Here is a 23,283-nt window from a genome sequence, read left to right as displayed (position 1 = left end):
TCTATTTATAGTTCATATATCATCTATTTATAGTTCATAAATCATCTATTTATAGTTATATAATCTATTTATAGTTCATATATAATATATTTATAGTTCATAAATCATCTATTTATAGTTCATATATAATCTATTTATAGTTCATATATAATATATTTATAGTTCATATATCATCTATTTATAGTTCATATATCATCTATTTATAGTTATATATAATATATTTATAGTTATATATAATATATTTATAGTTCATATATCATCTATTTATAGTTCATAAATCATCTATTTATAGTTCATAAATCATCTATTTATAGTTCATAAATCATCTATTTATAGTTCATAAATCATCTATTTATATATTTATATTTATAGTTCATAAATCATCTATTTATAGTTCATAAATCATATATTTATATATTTATATTTATAGTTCATAAATACGTCGTAGCCCGCAGCTAATCCCCTAACAGCAGTCCACATCCTGAAATGTCGATGTTTACATTCAGAGAAGAAGAATGAATGAATAACAACATATAAATGACTTCCTGTGGTCGTAAGGTAATTCTATTACCTTATTTATTGTTATTTTACTCAAGACATTTCTTTGATTTTATTTATTATTAAATAACTTTGACATGTATTTTTTATGTGTAAACAATGTAGGCAACAACATAAACACAAAATAATTGTATTTTCCTCAAGACATTCTGAAATAATGTGCAATGCCTCACCAAAAATACACCTTACGACCACTTCCTGTGGTCGTAAGGTAATTCTATTACCTTATTTGTTACTTTACTCAAGACATTTCTTTGATTTTATTCATTCTTTATTCATGGAATTACTTACAAAATAACTTTGACATGTATTTTTTATTTGTAAACAATGTAGGCTACAACATAAACACAACATAATCGTATTTTCCTCAAGACATTCTGAAATAATGTGCAATGCCTCACCAAATAAACTTTAGGTAAAATTACCTTACGACCACAGAAATTTCTGTCTTTTTATTTTTCTTCTCATTCTTTTTACTAGATTCTAGCGATCAACAGACTAACTAGATTATATTCTTCTGCTTTCTTGTTTTATATATATATATATATATATATATATATATATATATACCTTGATGCCTTGTTGTGTATAGGCTTATACTGGTTGTAATATAATAATAAATAATATATTCATGGAAATAAGTTAAAATAAAAGTATAGGACCCGGAAATCTCGCGAGACGGACTTCATTCTTCTTCTCTGAATGTAAACATGGCCGTTTCAGGATGTGGACTGCTGTTAGGGGATTAGCTGCAGGCTACAACGTATTTATGAACTATAAATATAAATATATAAATAGATGATTTATGAACTATAAATATAAATATATAAATATATGATTTATGAACTATAAATAGATGATTTATGAACTATAAATATAAATATATAAATAGATGATTTATGAACTATAAATATAAATATATAAATATATGATTTATGAACTATAAATAGATGATTTATGAACTATAAATATAAATATATAAATATATGATTTATGAACTATAAATAGATGATTTATGAACTATAAATATAAATATATAAATAGATGATTTATGAACTATAAATAGATGATATATAAGAGTTAAGATCTGTTTATTTGACAGGGACCGTGCTCATTAATGGACATGTCAGTTTTCACTTCAATGTAAATGAGCCAGAGTTAGCCCGCCGTGGGCTAATTTTCATCTGTAGTCCCTGGACCCCCATTGGTGGTGATCAAACCCCCCAATCCAACCCTTGATGCTGAGTGCCAAGCAGGGAGGCATCGGGTCCCATTTTTATAGTCTTTGGTATGACCCGGCCGGGTCTATAAATAGATGATTTATGAACTATAAATATAAATATATAAATAGATGATTTATGAACTATAAATAGATGATTTATGAACTATAAATATAAATATATAAATAGATGATTTATGAACTATAAATAGATGATATATGAACTATAAATAGATGATTTATGAACTATAAATATAAATATATAAATAGATGATTTATGAACTATAAATAGATGATTTATGAACTATAAATATAAATATATAAATAGATGATTTATGAACTATAAATAGATGATTTATGAACTATAAATAGATGATATATAACTATAAATAGATTATATATAACTATAAATAGATTATATATGAACTATAAATAGATTATATATAACTATAAACAGATTATATATAACTATAAATAGATGATATATGAACTATAAATAGATTATATATAACTATAAATAGATTATATATAACTATAAATAGATGATATATGAACTATTAATAGATTATATATAACTATAAATAGATGATATATGAACTATAAATAGATTATATATAACTATAAATAGATTATATATAACTATAAATAGATTATATATAACTATAAATAGATTATATATAACTATAAATAAAAAAAGGGTGGAGTGCCCACTCCAGGTCGGGGAGGTGGCCCTGCTTCAAGTGGAGGAGTTCAAGTACCTCGGGATCTTGTTCACGAGTGATGGAAGGAGGGAGCGGGAGATTGACAGGCGGATCGGGGCAGCGTCCGCAGTAATGCGGACGCTGCACCGGTCCGTTGTGGTGAAAAGAGAGCTGAGCCGCAAGGCAAAGCTCTCGATTTACCGGTCAGTCTACGTCCCAATCCTCACCTATGGTCATGAGCTTTGGGTAATGACCGAAAGAATGAGGTCGCGAGTACAAGCGGCCGAAATGAGTTTCCTCCGCAGGGTGTCTGGGCTAAGCCTTAGAGATAGGGTGAGGAACTCAGACATCCGGGAGGGACTCGGAGTAGAGCCGCTGCTCCTACACGTCGAGAGGAGCCAGTTGAGGTGGGTCGGGCATCTGGTTAGGATGCCTCCCGGACGCTTCCCTGGGGAAGTGTTTCGGGCACGTCCAACCGGGAGGAGACCTCGGGGTCGACCCAGAACACGCTGGAGAGATTATATCTCTCAGCTGGCCTGGGAACGCCTCGGGATCCCCCCGGAGGAGCTGGTGGAAGTGGCTGGGGAGAGGACTGTCTGGGCTTCCCTGCTGAGGATACTGCCCCCGCGACCCGGACCCTGACCGGAAAAGCGGAAGAAGACGAGTACGAGACGAAGACGAGATAACTATAAATAGATGATATATGAACTATAAATAGATGATATATAACTATAAATAGATTATATATAACTATAAATAGATGATATATGAACTATAAATAGATTATATATAACTATAAATAGATTATATATAACTATAAATAGATTATATATAACTATAAATAGATGATATATGAACTATTAATAGATTATATATAACTATAAATAGATGATATATGAACTATAAATAGATTATATATAACTATAAATAGATTATATATAACTATAAATAGATTATATATAACTATAAATAGATGATATATGAACTATAAATAGATTATATATAACTATAAATAGATTATATATAACTATACATAGATTATATATAACTATAAATAGATGATATATAACTATAAATAGATTATATATAACTATAAATAGATTATATATAACTATAAATAGATGATATATGAACTATAAATAGATTATATATGAACTATAAATAGATTATATATAACTATAAATAGATTATATATAACTATAAATAGATGATATATGAACGATTAATAGATTATATATAACTATAAATAGATGATATATGAACTATAAATAGATTATATATAACTATAAATAGATTATATATAACTATAAATAGATGATATATGAACTATAAATAGATTATATATAACTATAAATACATTATATATAACTATAAATAGATTATATATAACTATAAATAGATGATATATGAACTATAAATAGATTATATATAACTATAAATAGATTATATATAACTATAAATAGATGATATATGAACTATAAATAGATTATATATAACTATAAATAGATTATATATAACTATAAATAGATTATATATAACTATAAATAGATGATATATGAACTATTAATAGATTATATATAACTATAAATAGATGATATATGAACTATAAATAGATTATATATAACTATAAATAGATTATATATAACTATAAATAGATTATATATAACTATAAATAGATTATATATAACTATAAATAGATGATATATAACTATAAATAGATTATATATAACTATAAATAGATGATATATGAACTATAAATAGATTATATATGAACTATAAATAGATTATATATAACTATAAATAGATTATATATAACTATAAATAGATGCTATATGAACTATAAATAGATTATATATAACTATAAATAGATTATATATAACTATAAATAGATAACTATAAATAGATTATCTATAACTATAAATAGATGATATATAACTATAAATAGATTATATATAACTATAAATAGATGATATATGAACTATAAATAGATTATATATAACTATAAATAGATTATAAATAACTATAAATAGATGATATATGAACTATTAATAGATTATATATAACTATAAATAGATGATATATGAACTATAAATAGATTATATATAACTATAAATAGATTATATATAACTATAAATAGATGATATATAACTATAAATAGATGATATATGAACTATAAATAGATTATATATAACTATAAATAGATGATATATAACTATAAATAGATGATATATAACTATAAATAGATTATATATAACTATAAATAGATTATATATGAACTATAAATAGATTATATATAACTATAAATAGATTATATATAACTATAAATAGATGATATATGAACTATAAATAGATTATATATAACTATAAATAGATTATATATAACAATTGTTTTTGGTGTCTACGGCAGGCAGTTTCAATGTTAATGACCATGGCCCGTGTACCCTTTGGAGCCGGTGTACAGTCATTGTACATGTCTCATAGTGACCATGGTGCGTGATCACTCGCTGGCTGCCTTTCGTGTACAATTCTGTGCCGACTATGTTTTATCAATGGGGGGCAGCAGAGAGCTATAGTCTAGCCTACTACTGCCTGGTTGGTTCCCAAAGTGTGGTTTGGGGACCCCGGTTTCCAGGGGGTCCCTGGCTGGTTCCCAAAGTGTGGTTTGGGGACCCCCAGGGTTTCCATGGCTGGTTCACAACAGCCTAGTACATTCATGGCTGGTTCCCAAAGTGTGGTTCGGGGACCTCTGGGGGGCCCTACAGGGTTTCAAAGGGGTCCTTGGCTGGTTCCCAAAGTGTGGTTCGGGGACCTCTCTGGGTCCCTGAGGGGTTTCTGGGGCCTTGGCCTCGGACTGCAGAGTCCGGGGACTACCGATCAGGGACCACCTCCAGGGACCCCTGGCGATATGACTGTGGACCTGGGATATGGCTTTGGAGAACCAGACGGGCCGCTGCTCCGCTCCTGTCCGACTTTGGGGCCTCGGCCTGGGACTGCAGAGTAGCCAGGGACCCTCCGGAGCTCTGGGGACCCCCGGGGACCACCGCCAAAAAGCTAAAAAATTACCAAATGATCCCCCCAAAGGGGCTGCTCACAGGGAATTCCCGGGGACCACGACTCCTGGTGCTCCGGAACGACGCACCAGGTCGCGCCCCTAGTGGAGGACCCCCCGCCACTGCAGTGCAAATAAAATGCTGTAACTCGATCTAGGAGCGACCGGGAGAGCTGGGGCCGGTACCCACGCGTCCGCCTCGGCGGCCCGGAGACGGCCGTTCATAACGGCTTTAACTCGGCCCCGGAGCGACCGGGAGAGACGGGGACGGCACCCAGGGGGTCCCCGGCGGCAGGGCCACCGCCTGGGCCCCGAGGGACCCCTGGAGCTCCAGGGACCCCCAGGGACCCCAGCGCCACCGGGAAAAGAAATATGGAAAATACTCAAGTAGCCGATCTACAAGCTATTGCTCCACTCCAAGGACCAAGGACCGAGGCCCGGACGGGGAGGGGGTCCGCAGACCCCCGCTTCTCAGGAGGGTCTCCCGGGGGTAAAACGTATATATTACACTATAAGTGTAATAGTGTAATAGCACAATATGTGTAAATAGTGTAATAATGTAACAGGTTTAATAGTGTAATAGGTGTAATAGTGTAATAGTGTAATAGTGTAATAAGTCTAATAGTGTAATAGTGCATTACATGTAATAGTGTAATAGTGTAATAGGTTTAATAGTGTAACAGCACAGGCCACCAGAGTCCAATACAGCCCAATAGAGTCCAGCACACTTAAGTCCAGCCCAGTCCTGTACAGTGGGAGTATAGACAAGGGAAGGGGGTGCAGTTATGTATGCACCAGGCCATTACAGGCCGGATCCAGCTGGAATAGGCCAGACCAGGGTGCACATGACTGCACATAAGTCAGTACTCTATTCAAGCCTTGACATGTTCATGTAAAACTATTGGCCATGTACACAAACTCATGTTAAACTATTGCCCGTGTACACAGGGGTTAATTGCATGTGTAGGGAGCTGCAGGGCTGGCTGTAGCCTGGAGCATCCTGATGGAGACTGTTGGAGTCTGGTGCAGTCCTGTCCACCCTGGTCTGGCCTATTCAAGCTGGATCCGGCCTGTAATGGCATGGTGCAGCCATCAAAATACCCCCCTTCCCAGGTCTATACTCACACTGGGAAGGACTGGGCTGGACTTAGGTGTGCTGGGCTCTATTGGGCTCTGGTGGGCTGTATTGGGCTCTGGTGCGCGATGCTTTCCTGTGCTGGGCTCTGTTGGGCTATACGAGGCAGTACTGTATTAAAGCCTTGACATGTTCATGTAAAACTATTGGCCGTGTACACTAAGGCATGTAGAAACTATTGCCCGTGTACACAGTGGATAATCCCATCAACGAGGAGCTACAGGACTGGCGGGAGCCTTGAGCAGCCCGGTGGAGACTGCTGGAGTCTGGTGCAGTCCTGTGCACCCTGGTCTGGCCTATTCCAGCCGGATCCAGCCTACTGTAGCCTAATGAAGCCATCTAACCTCTCCACTTCCCTAATCTATTCTACCACTGTGCTGGACTTGGATGTGCTGGGCTGTGCTGGACTCTATCAGGCTGTGGTGGGCTGTTTTGGGCTCTGGTGGGCTATGCCGGGCTCTGGTAGGCTATACAGGGCAGTACTGTACTATAGCCTAGACATGTTCATGTAAAACTATTGGCCGTGTACACTAAGGCATGTAGAAACTATTGCCCGTGTACACAGTGGATAATCCCATCAACGAGGAGCTACAGGACTGGCGGGAGCCTTGAGCAGCCCGGTGGAGACTGCTCGAGTCTGGTGCAGTCCTGTGCACCCTGGTCTGGCCTATTCCAGCCGGATCCAGCCTACTGTAGCCTAATGAAGCCATCTAACCTCTCCACTTCCCTAATCTATTCTACCACTGTGCTGGACTTGGATGTGCTGGGCTGTGCTGGACTCTATCAGGCTCTGGTGGGCTGTTTTGGGCTCTGGTGGGCTATGCTGGGCTCTGGTAGGCTATACAGGGCAGTACTGTACTATAGCCTAGACATGTTCATGTAAAACTATTGGCCGTGTACACTAAGGCATGTAGAAACTATTGCCCGTGTACACAGTGGATAATCCCATCAACGAGGAGCTACAGGACTGGCGGGAGCCTGGAGCAGCCCGGTGGAGACTGCTTGAGTCTGGTGCAGTCCTGTGCACCCTGGTCTGGCCTATTCCAGCCGGATCCAGCCTAGTGTAGCCTAGTGAAGCCATCTAACCTCTCCACTTCCCTAATCTATTCTCCCACTGTGCTGGATTTGGATGTGCTGGGCTGTGCTGGACTCTTTCGGGCTCTGGTGGGCTGTTTTGGGCTCTGGTGGGCTGTGCTGGGCTCTGGTAGGCTGTACGGGGCAGCAATGTACTAAAGCTTAGACATGTTCATGTAAAACTATTGGCCGTGTACACAAAGGCATGTAGAAACTATTGCCCGTGTACACAGTGGATAATCCCATCAACGAGGAGCTACAGGACTGGCGGGAGCCTGGAGCAGCCCGGTGGAGACTGCTTGAGTCTGGTGCAGTCCTGTGCACCCTGGTCTGGCCTATTCCAGCCGGATCCAGCCTAGTGTAGCCTAGTGAAGCCATCTAACCTCCCCCTTCCCTAATATATTCTCCCACTGTGCTGGACTTGGATGTGCTGGGCTGTGCTGGACTCTATCGGGCTCTGGTGGGCTGTTTTGGGATCTGGTGGGCTGTGCTGCGCTCTGGTGGGCTGTGCTGGGCTCTGGTAGGCTGTACGGGGCAGTACTGTACTGAAGCTTAGACATGTTCATGTAAAACTATTGGCCGTGTACACAAAGGCATGTAGAAACTATTGCCCGTGTACAGAGTGGATAATCCCATCAACGAGGAGCTCCAGGACTGGGGGGAGCCTGGAGCAGGTGGAGTCTGGTGCACCCTTGTCTGGCCTATAACAGCCGGATCCGGCCTGTAATGGCTTGTGCAGCCATCTAACTACCCCCAGTCCCTGGTTTTAACTCCCACTAGGCTGGACTTAGTGTGTTGGACTCTATTGGGCTCTGCTGGGCTGTATTTGTTTCTGGTGGGCTGTACTGGGCTCTGGTGGGCTGTGCTGTGCTGTTCTAGGCTCTGTTGGGCTATACAAGGCAGTACAGTACTAAAGTTTAGACATGTTCATGTAAAACTATTGGCCGTGTACACAAACTCATGTAAAACTATTGCCCGTGTACACAGTGTATAATCGCATGTGCAAGGATCTACAGGGCAAGCTGGAGCCTGGAGCAGCATGGTGGAGTCTGGTGTAGTGCTGTGCACCCTGGTCTGGCCTATTCAAGCCAGGTCCAGCCTGTAATGGCCTGGTGGAGACATCTAACTACCCCCCTTCCCTGGTCTATACTCCTACTTGGCAGGACTGGGCTGAACTTAGGTGTGCTGGACTCTATTGGGCTCCTGTGGGCTGTATTTGTCTCTGGTGGGCTGTGCTGTGCTTTGCTGGGCTCTGTTAGGCTGTATGGGGCAGTACTGTACTAGAAATATTCATGTAAAACTATTGGCTGTGCGTGCACACAAACTCATGTGGTAACTCAATATGGTTATTGTGAGGCTAAAGATGCTTTCCATCATAGTGACATGCAGAAAAAACTGTCCATATAGTATGGTTTACATAGGAGTCAGGCAGTTGTCCTTCACGTATTCATATATATTTAATGTATTTGTTCCATAAATATTTTTTGGGTGAGGGGGGCTCAACCCAATACAGCAGATCTACAAGCACCTCGCAGATCTACAAGCACCTGCCAGGGACACAGTTTGGTTGGCCTGCATAAGCCTTGCTGTCAACACACTACTACACCAACCATCACCTGCCTACCAATCAGGTCACCAAGCCAGGAGTGTTCAATTAGTGCCTGTCTTTTGATCAGTGCCTCCTGCCAAGTGGCCTCAGTCTTTCTTTGGAGTTCACTAGGAGAGAAGCATGTTTGAGCTCAGTGCAAAGTGTGTTTGTTTTCCATTTGGACTTACTGTGTTTTGTTGGTGTGTTTGCAACCAAGACCAAAGGAATAGCATTATGCACATCGCCTAACTTGTGAGAAAGTCCTGCTGGGCAAAACCTTCTCACTTAATATTTGACAGTTTGTCCTGTTTGGTAGCACAAAAAGAGTTGAGGCGTTTGTAAAACACGGTCTTGTGAAAATAGCAGATATACATGCTCACAATGCCTCACAACGCAAGGCGGCGTGAGCTTGTAGATCTGCTATTTTCAACATTTTAATATTTAATTTGTCATTTTAAAGGTATTAAAAAGGTCCTTAAATTGTATCTTAAAAAATGTGCAGATAGCCTCTGTACACTGTTGAGTGAAAAAAAAAACAATGTTCACATTAAGCTAATCATTTGGGACCACCCAAGATCATTTGGAGACCCCTCTGGGGCACTGTGCCAGGATCTCACCAGCACTGTAGCTCCCCACACTTGAGATTAACAACTCTGTACACGGGGAATAGATATACATGAGTTTGTGTACACGGCCAATAGTTTATTTACATTAACATGTCTAAGCTTTAGTACAGTACTGCCTTGTGTAGCCCAACAGAGTTCAACTCAGCACCGCACAGCCCACCAGAGCCCAATACAGCCCACCAGAGCCCAATAGAGTCCAGCACACCTAAGTCTAGGCCAGTCCTGCCCAGTGGTATTGTAGACCAGGGAAGGGGGGTATTCTTATGGCTGCACCAGGCCATTACAGGCCGGATCCAGCTTGAATAGGCCAGACCAGGGTAGACAGGACTGCACCAGACTCCACCAGGCTGCTCCATACTCCAGCCAGCTCTGTAGATCCTGTGTACACGGCACTCCTAACTCGAACGGTCAAGGGAAAGGGTCGTTTTAGGCGTCAAAACGGGCCCTTTGTCCTTAAAATGAATAAAAAAATCAAAAAAATATGTTTTGTTTTAGGCCGGACAAACTTTTCATATTTGAAGCATGCCCGATCCGATGGAATGGGTTTCGTGTCTCTCCGACACTTTGAACCCTTTACGATTGCGAAAAAGACACCGAAACCCGAATTTTTGTCCTTAAAATCAATAAAAAAAACAAAAAAAATCTGTTTGTTTCACGCAGGAAATACTTTTCATATTTGAAGGATGCCTGATCCAATGGAATGGGTTTCGTGTCTCTCCGACAATTTGAACCCTTTACGATTGCGAAAAAGACACGAAATTTGCACGCCACCAACACGATTACACATTCTTTCGGATAAAAGACACTTATTCTGACTTACTTTTTGACGCTGAATCCAACAAACCCGGTCTCGTGTCTCTACGACACTCCTAACTCGAAAGGTCAAGGAAAAAGCCACTGTGTACACGGGCCATAGTTTTACATGACTTTGTGTACACGGCCAATAGTTTTACATGAACATATCTGGGCTTTAGTACTGTTCTGCCTCGTATAGCCCAACAGAGCCCAGCACAGCACAGCACAGCCCACCAGAGCCCAATACAGCCCACCAGAGCCCAAAACAGCCCACCAGAGCCTGATAGAGTCCAGCACATCCAAGTCCAGCACAGTGGGAGAATAGATTAGGGAAGTGGAGAGGTTAGATGGCTTCACTAGCCTACAGTAGGCTGGATCCGGCTGTTATAGGCCAGACCAGGGTGCACAGGACTGCACCAGACTCCACCAGGCTGCTCCATACTCCAGCCAGCTCTGTAGATCCTGTGTACACGGCACTCCTAACTCGAACGGTCAAGGGAAAGGGTCGTTTTAGGCGTCAAAACGGGCCCTTTGTCCTTAAAATGAATAAAAAAATCAAAAAAATATGTTTTGTTTTAGGCCGGATAAACTTTTCATATTTGAAGCATGCCCGATCCGATGGAATGGGTTTCGTGTCTCTCCGACACTTTGAACCCTTTACGATTGCGAAAAAGACACCGAAACCCGAATTTTTGTCCTTAAAATCAATAAAAAAATCTAAAAAAATCTGTTTGTTTCACGCAGGAAATACTTTTCATATTTGAAGGATGCCTGATCCAATGGAATGGGTTTCGTGTCTCTCCGACAATTTGAACCCTTTACATTTGCGAAAAAGACACGAAATTTGCACGCCACCAACACGATTACACATTCTTTCGGATAAAAGACACTTATTCTGACTTACTTTTTGACGCTGAATCCAACAAACCCGGTCTCGTGTCTCTACGACACTCCTAACTCGAAAGGTCAAGGAAAAAGCCACTGTGTACACAGGCCATAGTTTTACATGACTTTGTGTACACGGCCAATAGTTTTACATGAACATATCTGGGCTTTAGTACTGTTCTGCCTCGTATAGCCCAACAGAGCCCAGCACAGCACAGCACAGCCCACCAGAGCCCAATACAGCCCACCAGAGCCCAATAGAGTCCAGCAAACCTAAGTCAAGCCCAGTCCTGCCCAGTAGGAGTATAGGCGAGGGAAGGGGGGTAGTTAGATGGCTACACCAGGCCATTACAGGCCAGATCCGGCTTGAATAGGCCAGACCAGGGTGCACAGGACTGCACCAGACTCCACCAGGCTGCTCCATACTCCAGCCAGCTCTGTAGATCCTGTGTACACGGCACTCCTAACTCGAACGGTCAAGGAAAAAGCCCCTGTGTACACGGGCCATAGTTTCTACATGCCTTTGTGTACACGGCCAATAGTTTTACATGAACATGTCTGGGCTTTAGTACTGTTCTGCCTCGTATAGCCCAACAGAGCCCAGCACAGCCCACCAGAGCCCAATACAGCCCACTAGAGCCCAATAGAGTCCAGCACACCTAAGTCCAGTCCAGTCCTGCCCAGTGGGAGTATAGAGCCAGAGCCCAATACAGCCCACTAGAGCCCAATAGAGTCCAGCACACCTAAGACCAGCCCAGTCCTGCCCAGTGGGAGTATAGACCAGGGAAGGGGGGTAGTTAGATGGCTGCACCAGGCCATTACAGGCCATATCCGGCTGGTTAGATGGCTGCACCAGGCCATTACAGGCCATATCCGGCTGGAATAGGCCAGACTAGGGTGCACCAGGCTCCAGCCAGCCTTTAGCTCCTTGCACATGTGATTAACCCCTGTGTACACAGGCAATAGTTTTACATGAGTTTGTGTACACGGCCAATAGTTTTACATGAACATGTCTAGGCTTTAGTACTGTACTGCCTCATATAGCCCAACAGAGCCCAGCACAACACAGCACAGCCCACCAGAGTCCAATAGAGTGCAGCACACCTAAGTCCAGCCTATTCCTGCCCAGCAGGAGAATAGCTTAGGGAAGTGGGGTAGTTATGTGACTTCACTACGCTACACTAGGCTGGAATAGGCCAGACCAGGGTGCACCAGACTGCACCAGACTCCACCAGTCTCCATCAGGCTGCTGCAGGCTCCCACCAGCACTGTAGCTCCTCGTTCATGGGATTAACCACTGTGTACAAAGGCAATAGTTTCTATATGACTTTGTGTACACGGCCAATAGTTTTACATGAACATGTTTAGACTTTAGTAGAGTACTGCCTTGTATATCAGAGCCCAGTAAAGCCCACCAGAGCCCAATAGTCCAGCACAGCCCAGCACATCCAAGTCCAGCACAGTGGGAGAATAGATTAGGGAAGTGGAGAGGTTAGATGGCTTCACTAGGCTACACTAGGCTGGATCCGGCTGGAATAGGCCAGACCAGGGTGCACCAGACTCCAGCAGTCTCCAGCAGTCTGCTCAAGGCTCCCACCAGTCCTGTAGCTCCTCGTTGATGGGATTATCCACTGTGTACACGGGCAATAGTTTCTACATGCCTTTGTGTACACGGCCAATAGTTTTATATGAACATGCCTAGGCTATAGTACAGTACTGCCCTGTATAGCCTACCAGAGCCCAGCACAGCCCACCAGATCACAAAACAGCCCACCAGAGCCTGATAGAGTCCAGCACAGCCCAGCACATCCAAGTCCAGCACAGTGGGAGAATAGATTAGGGAAGTGGAGAGGTTAGATGGCTTCACTAGGCTACACTAGGCTGGATCCGGCTGGAATAGGCCAGACCAGGGTGCACCAGACTCCAGCAGTCTCCAGCAGTCTGCTCAAGGCTCCCACCAGTCCTGTAGCTCCTCGTTGATGGGATTATCCACTGTGTACACGGGCCATAGTTTCTACATGCCTTTGTGTACACGGCCAATAGTTTTATATGAACATGCCTAGGCTATAGTACAGTACTGCCCTGTATAGCCTACCAGAGCCCAGCACAGCCCACCAGATCACAAAACAGCCCACCAGAGCCTGATAGAGTCCAGCACAGCCCAGCACATCCAAGTCCAGCACAGTGGGAGAATAGATTAGGGAAGTGGAGAGGTTAGATGGCTTCACTAGGCTACACTAGGCTGGATCCGGCTGGAATAGGCCAGACCAGGGTGCACCAGACTCCAGCAGTCTCCAGCAGTCTGCTCAAGGCTCCCACCAGTCCTGTAGCTCCTCGTTGATGGGATTATCCACTGTGTACACGGGCCATAGTTTCTACATGCCTTTGTGTACACGGCCAATAGTTTTATATGAACATGCCTAGGCTATAGTACAGTACTGCCCTGTATAGCCTACCAGAGCCCAGCACAGCCCACCAGATCCAAAAACAGCCCACCAGAGCCTGATAGAGTCCAGCACAGCCCAGCACATCCAAGTCCAGCACAGTGGGAGAATAGATTAGGGAAGTGGAGAGGTTAGATGGCTTCACTAGGCTACACTAGACTGGATCCGGCTGGAATAGGCCAGACCAGGGTGCAGCAGACTCCAGCAGTCTCCAGCAGTCTGCTCAAGGCTCCCGCCAGTCCTGTAGCTCCTTGTTGATGGGATTATCCACTGTGTACACGGGCAATAGTTTCTACATGCCTTTGTGTACACGGCCAATAGTTTTACATGAACATGCCTAGGCTATAGTAGATTACTGCCCTGTATAGCCTACCAGAGCCCAGCACAGCCCACCAGAGCCTGATAGAGTCCAGCACAGCCCAGCACATCCAAGTCCAGCACAGTGGGAGAATAGATTAGGGAAGTGGAGAAGTTAGATGGCTTCACTAGGCTACAGTAGGCTGGATCCGGCTGGAATAGGCCAGACCAGGGTGCACAGGACTGCACCAGACTCCAGCAGTGTCCACCGGGCTGCTCAAGGCTCCCGCCAGTCCCTTAGCTCCTCGTTGATGGGATTATCCACTGTGTACACGGGCAATAGTTTCTACATGCCTTTGTGTACACGGCCAATAGTTTTACATGAACATGCCTAGGCTATAGTAGATTACTGCTCTGTATAGCCTACCAGAGCCCAGCACAGCCCACCAGAGCCCAGTAAAGCCCACCAGAGCCCAATAGTCCAGCACAGCCCAGCACATCCAAGTCCAGCACAGTGGGAGAATAGATTAGGGAAGTGGAGAGGTTAGATGGCTTCACTAGGCTACACTAGGCTGGATCTGGCTGGAATAGGCCAGACCAGGGTGCACCAGACTCCAGCAGTCTCCAGCAGTCTGCTCAAGGCTCCCACCAGTCCTGTAGCTCCTCGTTGATGGGATTATCCACTGTGTACACGGGCAATAGTTTCTACATGCCTTTGTGTACACGGCCAATAGTTTTATATGAACATGCCTAGGCTATAGTACAGTACTGCCCTGTATAGCCTACCAGAGCCCAGCACAGCCCACCAGATCCCAAAACAGCCCACCAGAGCCTGATAGAGTCCAGCACAGCCCAGCTTATCCAAGTCCAGCACAGTGGGAGAATAGATTAGGGAAGTGGAGAGGTTAGATGGCTTCACTAGGCTACACTAGACTGGATCCGGCTGGAATAGGCCAGACCAGGGTGCACCAGACTCCAGCAGTCTCCAGCAGTCTGCTCAAGGCTCCCGCCAGTCCTGTAGCTCCTTGTTGATGGGATTATCCACTGTGTACACGGGCAATAGTTTCTACATGCCTTTGTGTACACGGCCAATAGTTTTACATGAACATGCCTAGGCTATAGTAGATTACTGCCCTGTATAGCCTACCAGAGCCCAAAACAGCCCACCAGAGCCTGATAGAGTCCAGCACAGCCCAGCACATCCAAGTCCAGCACAGTGGGAGAATAGATTAGGGAAGTGGAGAAGTTAGATGGCTTTACTAGGCTACAGTAGGCTGGATCCGGCTGGAATAGGCCAGACCAGGGTGCACAGGACTGCACCAGACTCCAGCAGTCTCCACCGGGCTGCTCAAGGCTCCCTCCAGTCCTGTAGCTCCTCGTTGATGGGATTATCCACTGTGTACACGGGCAATAGTTTCTACATGCCTTAGTGTACACGGCCAATAGTTTTACATGAACATGTCTAGGCTATAGTACAGTACTGCCCTGTATTGCCTACCAGAGCCCAGCACAGCCCACCAGAGCCCAAAACAGCCCACCAGAGCCTGATAGAGTCCAGCACAGCCCAGCACATCCAAGTCCAGCACAGTGGGAGAATAGATTAGGGAAGTGGAGAGGTTAGATGGCTTCACTAGGCTACACTAGGCTGGATCCGGCTGGAATAGGCCAGACCAGGGTGCACAGGACTGCACCAGACTCCAGCAGTCTGCTCAAGGCTCCCGCCAGTCCTGTAGCTCCTCGTTGATGGGATTATCCACTGTGTACACAGGCAATAGTTTCTACATGCCTTAGTGTACACGGCCAATAGTTTTACAAGAACATGTCTAGGCTAGTACAGTACTGCCCTGTATAGCCTACCAGAGCCCAGCACAGCCCACCAGAGCCCAAAACAGCCCACCAGAGCCTTTGTGACAGGTGATAGATTTAGAGCTACAAATTATGGTATGGAACTGCCGATGGAATTAGACCTACAAATCATGGGGATGCGACTAGTTTTAGAATTAGATCTACAAATCATGTGGATGTGACAGGTGATAGATTTAGAGCTACAAATTATGGTATGGATTAGATCTACAAATCATGGGGATTGGAATGGTTTTAGAATTAGATCTACAAATCATGTGGATGTGACTGGTTTTAGAATTAGATCTAGAAATCATGTGGATGTGACAAGTGATGGATTTAGGGCTACCAATTATGGTATGGAACTGCCGTTGGATTTAGATCTACAAATCATGGGGATGGGACTGGTTTTAGAATTAGATCTACAAATAATGTGGATTTGACAGGTGATAGATTTAGAGCTACAAATTATGGTATGGAACTGCCGATGGAATTAGATCTACAAATCATGGGGATGCGACTAGTTTTAGAATTAGATCTACAAATCATGTGGATGTGACAGGTGATAGATTTAGAGCTTCAAATTATGGTATGGATTAGATCTACAAATCATGTGGATGTGAATGGTTTTAGAATTAGATCTACAAATCATGTGGATGTGACTGGTTTTAGAATTAGATCTACAAATCATGTGGATGTGACAGGTGATGGATTTAGAGCTACAAATTATGGTATGGAACTGCCGATGGAATTAGATCTACAAATCATGGGGATGTGAATGGTTTTAGAATTAGATCTACAAATCATGTGGATGTGACTGGTTTTAGAATTAGATCTACAAATCATGTGGATGTGACAGGTGATGGATTTAGAGCTACAAATTATGGTATGGAACTGCCGATGGAATTAGGTCTACAAATCATGGGGATGCGACTAGTTTTAGAATTAGATCTACAAATCATGTGGATGTGACAGGTGATAGATTTAGAGCTACAAATTATGGTATGGATTAGATCTACAAATCATGTGGATGTGAATGGTTTTAGAATTAGATCTACAAATCATGTGGATGTGACTGGTTTTAGAATTAGATCTACAAATCATGTGGATGTGACAGGTGATGGATTTAGAGCTACAAATCATGGTATGGAACTGCTGATGGAATTAGATCTACAAATCATGGGGATGGGACTGGTTTTGGAATTAGATATACAAATCATAGAAATGAACTGTCTGTAAAGTTAGATCTACAAATCACGGAGATGGGATAGTCTATCAAATTAGACAGTAATTTTTTCCATTCAGTAATGCTGGCTGTGTACACATGTCCACTTCCAATAGTTTTGGAAAATAGCCTGCCGCCCTGTGGAATTATGCTTGAACTGCAGAAAAGGACCCTAAATTAAAAAAAAAGAAACAAAAATCATCCGTGGGACTGATGGGCGAGCAAGTGGTGTCCACACGCAGAGGGGGCCCCGGAGGACATTTTGAGTCCACCCGGTGAATTTTCACGCCCCCACAGTCCGCACAGTGGGGCCCGGAAATTTGGCTGTGTACACCGGCAATAGCTGATTGACTTCAGAGACACCAAAAACAATAGATGTAACTATAAATAGATTATATATAACTATAAATAGATGATATATGAACTATTAGATTATATATAACTATAAATAGATGATATATGAACTATAAATAGATTATATATAACTATAAATAGATTATATATAACTATAAATAGATTATATATAACTATAAATAGATGATATATGAACTATAAATAGATTATATATAACTATAAATAGATTATATATAACTATACATAGATTATATATAACTATAAATAGATGATATATGAACTATAAATAGATTATATATAACTATAAATAGATTATATATAACTATAAATAGATTATATATAACTATAAATAGATGATATATGAACTATAAATAGATTATATATGAACTATAAATAGATTATATATAACTATAAATAGATTATATATAACTATAAATAGATGATATATGAACGATTAATAGATTATATATAACTATAAATAGATGATATATGAACTATAAATAGATTATATATAACTATAAATAGATTATATATAACTATAAATAGATGATATATGAACTATAAATAGATTATATATAACTATAAATACATTATATATAACTATAAATAGATTATATATAACTATAAATAGATGATATATGAACTATAAATAGATTATATATAACTATAAATAGATTATATATAACTATAAATAGATGATATATGAACTATAAATAGATTATATATAACTATAAATAGATTATATATAACTATAAATAGATTATATATAACTATAAATAGATGATATATGAACTATTAATAGATTATATATAACTATAAATAGATGATATATGAACTATAAATAGATTATATATAACTATAAATAGATTATATATAACTATAAATAGATTATATATAACTATAAATAGATTATATATAACTATAAATAGATGATATATAACTATAAATAGATTATATATAACTATAAATAGATGATATATGAACTATAAATAGATTATATATGAACTATAAATAGATTATATATAACTATAAATAGATTATATATAACTATAAATAGATGCTATATGAACTATAAATAGATTATATATAACTATAAATAGATTATATATAACTATAAATAGATAACTATAAATAGATTATCTATAACTATAAATAGATGATATATAACTATAAATAGATTATATATAACTATAAATAGATGATATATGAACTATAAATAGATTATATATAACTATAAATAGATTATAAATAACTATAAATAGATGATATATGAACTATTAATAGATTATATATAACTATAAATAGATGATATATGAACTATAAATAGATTATATATAACTATAAATAGATTATATATAACTATAAATAGATGATATATAACTATAAATAGATGATATATGAACTATAAATAGATTATATATAACTATAAATAGATGATATATAACTATAAATAGATGATATATAACTATAAATAGATTATATATAACTATAAATAGATTATATATGAACTATAAATAGATTATATATAACTATAAATAGATTATATATAACTATAAATAGATGATATATGAACTATAAATAGATTATATATAACTATAAATAGATTATATATAACTATAAATAGATTATATATAACTATAAATAGATGATATATGAACTATTAGATTATATATAACTATAAATAGATGATATATGAACTATAAATAGATTATATATAACTATAAATAGATTATATATAACTATAAATAGATTATATATAACTATAAATAGATGATATATGAACTATAAATAGATTATATATAACTATAAATAGATTATATATCATACTATAAACGAGCAAATGTCCGTCCGTCCGTCCGTCCGTCCGTCCGTACGTCCGTCCGTCCGTCCGTCCCATCCAGTGATGTCATCGATGACGTCATCAGTGATGACGTCACCGATGACGTCATCGATGATGTCATCAGTGATGTCATATAATGTCCAGTGATGTCATCAGTGATGTCATCAGTGATGTCATATAATAGATGGAAAACCAGTGATACCATCAGTGATGTCATCGATGATGTCATATAATGGTTATAAACCCAATGATGTCATCAGTGATGTCATCAATGATGTCATATAATAGTTAGAAACCCAGTGATGTCATCAGTGATGTCATCAATGATGTCATAATAGTTAGAAAACCAGTGATGTCACCAGTGATGTCATCGATGATGTCAATAATGGTTATAACCAGATGATGTCATCAGTGATGTCATCAATGATGTCATATAATAGTTAAAAACCCAGTGATGTCATCAGTATCAGTCATATAGTAGTTAGAAATAGTTTACAGTCAGTGATGTGATCAATGATGTCATCAGTGATGTCATCGATGATAGTGATGTCATATAATATCCAGTGATGTCATCAGTGATGTCATCAATGATGTCATATAATAGTTAGAAACCCAGTGATATCATTAGTGATGTCATACTATAAACGAGGAAGGTAACATGTCATTAGGTCCAACACCCTTTGGATCGACCACCAAACTAACCCAAACCCTAATCCTAACCTCAGTAAAACTATGCCTAACTCTAACCCTAACCCTAAACCTGACCTCAGTAACCGTGACGCGGGTGATTATCTAACGTGCCGACGCTCGCGGGTGTTTATCTAACCTGCCGACGCTGTTCAACCCAACGGGAGTTCGACCTATGGGGCAGTGATGTCATCGATGATGTCATATAATAGTTGGAAACCCAGTGATGTCATCAGTGATGTCATCAGTGATGTCATATAATAGTTAGAAAACCAGTGATGTCATCAGTGATGTCATCGATGATGTCACTAATGGTTATAACCCAATGATGTCATCAGTGATGTCATCAGTAATGTCATATAATAGTTTACAGTCAGTGATGTGATCAATGATGTCATCACTGATGTCATCGATGATAGTGATATCATATAATATCCAGTGATGTCATCAGTGATGTCATCAATGATGTCATATAATAGTTAGAAACCCAGTGATGTCATTAGTGATGTCATTAATGATGAACACCCTTTGGATCGACCACCAAACTCTTAACCCAAACCCTAATCGTGTCATCCAGTGATGTCATTGATAATGTCATCAGTGATGGTATCGATGATGTCAACAGTGATGTCATATAATAGATGGAAAACCAGTGATGCCATCAGTGATGTCATGAATGATGTCATATAATGGTTATAACTCAATGATGTCATCAGTGATGTCATCAATGATGTCATAATAGTTAGAAACCCAGTGATGTCATCAGTGATGTCATCAGTGATGTCATATAATAGTTAGAAAACCAGTGATTTCATCAGTGATGTCATCGATGATGTCATCAGTGATGTCATATAATAGTTAGACAACCAGTGATTTCATCAGTGATATCATTAGTGATGTCAGAGGAGGGAAGAGAGGACGGAAGAGAAGAGGAGGAGGAGGAAAGGAAGAAGTAGAGGAGGGGACCCCCAGGACATCCGGTCTGTGGTGGTGTTCAGCATTAGTCCACTGGAGGATATGAATGAAATCACCTCACACATACTGAAGGTTATGCAAACACACATGGCTCTAAGCAAACTATAAAGATGATGAAAAACTATAAGCAAACTATAAAGATGGTGAAAAACTAAAGTCCAGGAGCATCTCCTGCTTCCAAGAAAGGGGAGATGATGATGTATCCGGTGATGGAAAAATATTAAATTTCAGGAGCATCTCCTCCTCCCAAGAAGGGGCACACCAAGGAAGAGATGGGGAAGAAGAGGGAGGTTGAAGAGAAGAAGGGGAAGAGCAGATAATTGATTAACCCTAACCCTTGATTGAACTCTTGATTGGTGAAACAATGCATGACATTTTAGCCTACCTATTTTTTTTTTTTTTATATTAACTATTTCAAATGGTAACGGGTAAGGAGGACGGGTAAGGACCTAGTAACTATAAATAGATGATATATGAACTATAAATAGATTATATATAACTATAAATAGATTATATATAACTATAAATAGATTATATATAACTATAAATAGATGATATATGAACTATAAATAGATTATATATAACTATAAATAGATGATATATGAACTATTAATAGATTATATATAACTATAAATAGATGATATATGAACTATAAATAGATTATATATAACTATAAATAGATGATATATAACTATAAATAGATGATATATGAACTATAAATAGATTATATATAACTATAAATAGATTATATATAACTATAAATAGATGATATATAACTATAAATAGATTATATATAACTATAAATAGATTATATATAACTATAAATAGATTATATATAACTATAAATAGATGATATATGAACTATAAATAGATTATATATAACTATAAATAGATTATATATAACTATAAATAGATGATATATGAACTATAAATAGATTATATATAACTATAAATAGATTATATATAACTATAAATAGATGATATATGAACTATAAATAGATTATATATAACTATAAATAGATTATATATAACTATAAATAGATTATATAGAACTATAAATAGATGATATATGAACTATAAATAGATTATATATAACTATAAATAGATTATATATAACTATAAATAGATTATATATAACTATAAATAGATGATATATGAACTATTAATAGATTATATATAACTATAAATAGATGATATATGAACTATAAATAGATTATATATAACTATAAATAGATTATATATAACTATAAATAGATTATATATAACTATAAATAGATTATATATGAACTATAAATAGATTATATATAACTATAAATAGATTATATATAACTATAAATAGATGATATATGAACTATAAATAGATTATATATAACTATAAATAGATTATATATAACTATAAATAGATGATATATGAACTATTAATAGATTATATATAACTATAAATAGATGATATATGAACTATAAATAGATTATATATAACTATAAATAGATTATATATAACTATAAATAGATGATATATGAACTATAAATAGATTATATATAACTATAAATAGATTATATATAACTATAAATAGATGATATATGAACTATAAATAGATTATATATAACTATAAATAGATTATATATAACTATAAATAGATTATATATAACTATAAATAGATTATATATAACTATAAATAGATTATATATGAACTATAAATAGATTATATATAACTATAAATAGATGATATATGAACTATAAATAGATTATATATAACTATAAATGATTTATGAACTATAAATAGATGATTTATGAACTATAAATAGATTATATATAACTATAAATAGATGATATATGAACTATAAATAGATTATATATAACTATAAATAGATGATATATGAACTATAAATAGATTATATATAACTATAAATGATTTATGAACTATAAATAGATGATTTATGAACTATAAATAGATTATATATAACTATAAATAGATTATATATAACTAT

Source organism: Nannobrachium achirus, assembly GCF_963921795.1.
Source record: "Nannobrachium achirus genome assembly, chromosome: 20".
Lineage (NCBI taxonomy): Eukaryota > Metazoa > Chordata > Actinopteri > Myctophiformes > Myctophidae > Nannobrachium > Nannobrachium achirus.
Note: the sequence above shows the minus strand (reverse complement) of the source record.